Raw genomic sequence first — 6,851 nt, forward strand, 5'->3', positions numbered from 1 at the left:
CGGACGACACAACAGTGGTAGGCTTGATTACCAACAACGACGAGACTACAGGCAGGAGGTGAGGGCCCTCGGAGTGTGGTGTCAGGAAAATAACCTCACACTCAACGTCAACAAAACTAAGGAGATGATTGTGGACTTCAGGAAACAGCAGAGGGAACACCCCCCTATCCACATCGATGGAACAGTAGTGGAGAGGGTAGTAAGTTTTAAGTTCCTCGGCGTACACATCACAGACAAACTGAATTGGTCCACCCACACAGACAGCATCGTGAAGAAGGCGCAGCAGCGCCTCTTAAACCTCTGGAGGCTGAAGAAATTTGGCTTGTCACCAAAAGCACTCACAAACTTCTACAGATGCACAATCGAGAGCATCCTGTCGGGCTGTATCACCGCCTGGTACGGCAACTGCTCCGCCCACAACCGTAAGGCTCTCCAGAGGGTAGTGAGGTCTGCACAACGCATCACCGGGGGCAAACTACCTGCCCTCCAGGACACCTACACCACCCAATGTCACAGGAAGGCCATAAAGATCATCAAGGACAACAACCTCCCGAGCCACTGCCTGTTCACCCCGCTATCGTCCAGAAGGCGAGGTCAGTACAGGTGCATCAAAGCTGGGACCGAGAGACTGAAAAACAGCTTCTATCTCAAGGCCATCAGACTGTTAAACAGCCACCACTAACATTGAGTGGCTGCTGCCAACACACTGACTCAACTCCAGCCACTTTAATAATGGGAATTGATGAAAAATATATCACTAGCCACTTTAAACAATGCTACTTAATATAATGTTTACATACCCTACATTATTTATCTCATATGTATACGTATGTACTGTACTCTATATCATCTACTGCATCTTTATGTAATACATGTATCACTAGCCACTTTAAACTATGCCACTTTGTTTACATACTCATCTCATATGTATATACTGTACTCGATACCATCTACTGCATCTTGCCTATGCCGCTCTGTACCATCACTCATTCATATATCTTTATGTACATATTCTTTATCCCTTTACACTTATGTGTATAAGGTAGTAGTTTTGGAATTGTTAGCTAGATTACTTGTTGGTTATTACTGCATTGTCGGAACTAGAAGCACAAGCATTTCGCTACACTCGCATTAACATCTGCTAACCATGTGTATGTGACAAATAAAATTTGATTTTTTAATTCAATACAATATCACATTAAGGTTTTCTTAACAGTTCAATAAAACGTGGCTCCTCAATACCATTATTCCTTAAGAAACTGTCCCTTTCCCTTCCATATCAATGTCGCTGAAATAGAATGTGTTCCACTGTCTCCATCTCCCTCTGCCTGTGATTTAACTTCCCAGTTGGATGTTTCCCTACTAATTTCAAAGTGCTGTTGAACCTGATGAGTCTCAGCCTTGTGATTACATCTTCGTCTCTTCTCTCTGGACCTGAGGACCTCCCTGCCCCCACCTTTTCCTGGATCTTATACAGGTGTCTTTCCCTTCCTCAACTCATACCATTTTATTTTTTTTACAACTGTTCTTATTTATCCATTGGTCTCTGCTTTACTTAAGAGAAATTATCTTATTGGTTGGTGTAATAGAACAAAGGGAGTGGTTAAATGAAAAAGGTATGCAGTGTTTAAAAAAATATATGGTACTGCCTATTACATTACACATAAAATCTCTTATGATCAGTATCTTTCAAGCTCAGAGAAGACTTGTTTTGAAAGAAGACTGTGTTAACAAGAATAGAGTTGAAAATTAACGAGGTTACCGGTTTCTACCCCTGCCGTGGGTGTGCGGCATATAGGGACTCCTGTATTAAACTGAGCGAATTCAGTAGCTCTGCCACTGGTAAACAATACACTATGAAACAGTTCTTCACATGGGCCAAACCAATAAACAGAACACGTATTATAGAACACAGGAGTTGTGTAAGGAGAAATGACCCTAAATCCCCAATAGCACTTCATTTCTCAAAGGCCGGTCACCCAGTCTCCTCCATGTCCTTCTGTACAGAAGACAAATTGTTCACATAGGGGTGGTAATCTTGAACTGAGTGTTCTCCAGATCAAATCAAATTTATTTATATAGCCCTTCGTACATCAGCTGATATCTCAAAGTGCTGTACAGAAACCCAGCCTAAAACCCCAAACAGCAAGCAATGCAGGTGTAGAAGCACGGTGGCTAGGAAAAACTCCCTAGAAAGGCTATGTGGGGTGGCCAGTCCTCTTCTGGCTGTGCCAGGTGGAGATTATAACAGAACATGGCCAAGATGTTCAAATGTTCATAAATGACCAGCATGGTCGAATAATAATAAGGCAGAACAGTTGAAACTGGAGCAGCAGCACAGTCAGGTGGAAGTTGAAACTGGAGCAGCAGCATGGCCAGGTGGACTGGGGACAGCAAGGAGTCATCATGTCAGGTAGTCCTGGGGCATGGTCCTAGGGCTCAGGTCAGTTGAAACTGGAACAGCAGCATGGCCAGGTGGACTGGGGACAGCAAGGAGTCATCATGTCAGGTAGTCCTGGGCATGGTCCTAGGGCTCAGGTCCTCCGAGAGAGAGAAAGAAAGAGAGAAGGAGAGAATTAGAGAACGCACACTTAGATTCACACAGGACACCGAATAGGACAGGAGAAGTACTCCAGATATAACAAACTGATCCCAGCCCCCCGACACATAAACTACTGCAGCATAAATACTGGAAGCTCCAGACAGAATACAGGTGGATGTTCTAAAAACTCTCCACCTATCAGGCATGAACGAAGAATCGTTATTGAAGTGTTTTCTGTAAGTTTTACTGGAGCATGATACCCCCATCTAGTGTTTTCTTTCAAGCTCCCTACTCTATATTCTGTTTTTCTACAACCCTGTGTTATTTATTCTGAGGAAAGGTTCACATGGTATTTCTAAAAGCAATAATTGATTATGTTTCTCTGTCTGCTTATATACACAATCTATTAGTTTCGTGCATTCTATTGTATAAGGTACTGATTTAATGTATTTTCTTTCTTGATCAAGTGACACATGCAATTATCCTTGAAATCGAAGTCAGAGGTGTGTGTGCCGATCATTTAAGTCGCGAATCAAACTCATGTGTCTGCGGGTTTTCGCTCCTCCCTTGTACTTGATTGATGAAGTAAGGTCACTAATTAGTAAAGAACTCCCCACACCTAATTGAAAGGAAAAAACAAAAACCAACATACACTAGGCCAGAGGTACTCAGCTCTTACCCTACGAGGTCTGGAGCCTGCTGGTTTTCTGTTTAACCTGATAATTAATTGCACACACCTGATGTCCCAGGTCTAAATCAGTCTCTGATTCGAGGGGATCAATTAAAAGTGCAGTGGCACTGTCTTCAAGGATCAGAGTTGAATTTGAGGGCACTAGGCCCTCCATGGAATGAGTTTGATGCCTCTGATTTACACTGATGATGGCTTGATGGGGAAGCGTTTTGTTTTCATCTTTTCACTATATATATATTTTTTTTTTGCATTTATTCCTCTTTTTTGACAGTGTCAGAGTCTACATCTCTTGCAATAATTACCCTCCTAAACCAAAGTTAAAAGGACATACACTCCTCAGTTTGTAGAGACCAGTCAGTCTGGAATATCAAGTACAGGGTTGCATTTGTTCATGTTTAATATTTCACCCCAGTCATCACAAGACCTGAAGCCTTCATGCCATTTTCTGCAAACAGCTTGAGGTCAAGGACTGTTTGTAACGATCCCATAACACAGATGATAGATAAGCTTGTGTGCTCTGAGATTTTGCATAACAGAAACAGTTGAGGGGCTTGACTTGAGCATGTTTTGGTCATTATTGCATTGATGAACACAGTGAAGTACATCAGTTTAAATACATCCAACTTTGTGTGTAACCAGGATTCCATCCAACCTTTTTATGTGAGAAAAGTACATTGGATAATAAATGTCAAAACAGGCCTGATGGAAACAGCAAATCTGGCGGTAAACTCTCCAAATGTCAACATAACAAAATAGGCTAGACAAGGAGGGACCTTTTTGTGTCATTAAAATGTATTCTGCGACAAATGGCGGTGGAACCCCAAATATTGATATAATAACCAGCATATCATATAAGTGAACTTGGAGGACACGAAAAACACGATGTGTTGTCTGGTATTCTCACTACGGCTCGAGAAAGCATGCAGTTTATCGAGCTGACAAGGTAAAAATCTGTCACTCTGCCTCTGAACAAGGCGGTTAACCCACTGTTGTAAATAAGAATTTGTTCTTAACTGACTTGCCTAAAGGTTCAAAAACATTTTTAAATGAACGGTGAGCTTGATGCTATTTTCAATTAAATATCAAAGGTATTATTCTGGTGAAATGATGATTGACAATTGGCTGCCGTTTGAAAAATAAAAAGAATCTCACACTTATCCATAATAGTCCTTCCTGCATTGTATCTGCCAGCTGGAGCTCATGTGCCAAGACCACAGTGTGGACATTCGCAATAACCCAGCATTTTGTTGTGATAAAGCCATCAGTGGAGTTGAACAATAGAAAATAAATAGAATAGAAACCCATTTAATTTAAGACAAAATTAATCAAGGCATGGGCCCGTATCCACAAAGCGGCTCAGAGTAAAAGTGCTGATCGAGGACCAGGTCCCCACCTGTCAAATAAATAAACACATAGTGTTATTATTATGATCTAAAAGGCTAAACTGATCCTAGAACAGCACTCCTACTCTGAGAGGCTTTGTGGATACAGGCTCTGACCTAATACCATTCAGACAGTAGTTCACAGTGGGCTCACCTCGGTGAGACTGTGTGTGGTCCTGTGCTGTTCAGCTGGTTCCTCTGTGGGTTCAGAAGGAGGTGTCGTCTGGTTGTCCTCCATGACCTTGGTCCCCTTAGGGTTCCCCAGACTCTCCTCACAACCATCCTCCTTCACCAGCAGCACCTCTGGACCCTCCTCCTGGAAGAGACATGTGATACAGACATACACTCCCTCAGGTACGTACACACAGATAATAAACACACTTTCAACATGGAGTGTTTACGCTTCCCCACTACATGAGTCCAATACTGTAGTTATCGAATAACTTCATTGTTGTTAAACCCATTATGGTGGAAATAAATATGATTTATCATCTCAGATAAGCCTGACTTAACTATTTTGATGTGTACAGTAGGTGTTTGTTAGTGTGTGGGTATGTGTAGGTATATTTAGTAAATGTATATTGGTTGTAAAGCGTGAGATCAGATGTGATGTATTCTAAAGAGACTCTCAATGAAAGTCTTGAAATGAAAAGTCCCATTTCGTGTTTATTAAACAAACAGGTTTTAAACACACCATATGAAAACCACACATACACATGTCTCAACTACAAATCTGCATGAAGTTGATGAATATAATTTGAATTTTCTCATTAAAAGTGTCTTGGGAAAATGTGTGAACATCATATAGCCTACAAAATACAACCACAATATGTTACAGACTTTTGTAGGCTTATTTATGCCTTATACACTGCTCAAAAAAATAAAGGGAACACTAAAATAACACATCCTAGATCTGAATGAATTAAATATTCTTATGAAATACTTTTTATCCTAGATCTGAATGAATGAAATATTCTTATGAAATACTTTTTTCTTTACATAGTTGAATGTGTTGACAACAAAATCACACAAAACTTATCAATGGAAATCAAATGTATCAACCCATGGAGGTCTGGATTTGGAGTCACACTCAAAATTAAAGTGGAAAACCACACTACAGGCTGATCCAACTTTGATGTAATGTCCTTAAAACAAGTCAAAATGAGGCTCAGTAGTGTGTGTGGCCTCCACGTGCCTGTATGACCTCCCTACAACGCCTGGGCATGCTCCTGATGAGGTAGCGGATGGTCTCCTGAGGGATCTCCTCCCAGACCTGGACTAAAGCATCCGCCAACTCCTGGACCGTCTGTGGTGCAACGTGGCGTTTGTCGATGGAGCGAGACATGATGTCCCAGATGTGCTCAATTGGATTCAGATCTGGGGAATGGGCGGGCCAGTCCATAGCATCAATGCCTTCCTCTTGCAGGAAATGCTGACACACTCCAGCCACATGAGGTCTAGCATTTTCTTGCATTAGGAGGAACCCAGGGCCAACCGCACCAGCATATGGTCTCACAAGGGGTCTGAGGATCTCATCTCGGTACCTAATGGCAGTCAGGCTACCTCTGGCGAGCACATGGAGGGCTGTGCGGCGCCCCAAAGAAATGCCACCCCACACCATGACTGACCCACCGCCAAACCGGTCATGCTGGAGGATGTTGCAGGCAGCAGAACGTTCTCCACGGCGTATCCAGACTGTCACATGTGCTCAGTGTGAACCTGCTTTCATCTGTGAAGAGCACAGGGCGCCAGTGGCGAATTTGCCAATCTTGGTGTTCTCTGGCAAATGAAAAATGTCCTGCATGGTGTTGGGCTGTAAGCACAACCCCCACCTGTGGACGTCGGGCCCTCATACCACCCTCATGGAGTCTGTTTCTGACCGTTTGAGCAGACACATGCACATTTGTGGCCTGCTGGAGGTCATTTTGCATGGCTCTGGCAGTGCTCCTCCTGCTCCTCCTTGCACAAAGGTGGAGGTAGCGGTCCTGCTGCTGGGTTGTTGCCCTCCTATGGCCTCCTCCACGTCTCCTGATGTACTGGCCTTTCTCCTGGTAGCGCCTCCATGCTCTGGACACTACGCTAACAGACACAGCAAACCTTCTTGCCACAGCTCGCATTGATGTGCCATCCTGGATGAGCTGCACTACCTGAGCCACTTGTGTGGCTTGTAGACTCCGTCTCATGCTACCACTAGAGTGAAAGCACCGCCAGCATTCAAAAGTGACCAAAACATCAG

The 6,851-nt window shown here is 43.2% G+C and overlaps 1 protein-coding gene across 2 annotated transcripts in view; it reads right to left on the minus strand.

The window, feature by feature from the left end:
- LOC112261341 (zinc finger protein 184-like) overlaps positions 1–6,851 on the minus strand; it is a 307,911-nt gene that overhangs the window by 149,126 nt on the left and 151,934 nt on the right. The window lies entirely within an intron of this gene.

This window comes from Oncorhynchus tshawytscha, linkage group LG11 (assembly GCF_018296145.1).
Source record: "Oncorhynchus tshawytscha isolate Ot180627B linkage group LG11, Otsh_v2.0, whole genome shotgun sequence".
NCBI classification, from domain to species: Eukaryota; Metazoa; Chordata; class Actinopteri; order Salmoniformes; family Salmonidae; genus Oncorhynchus; species Oncorhynchus tshawytscha.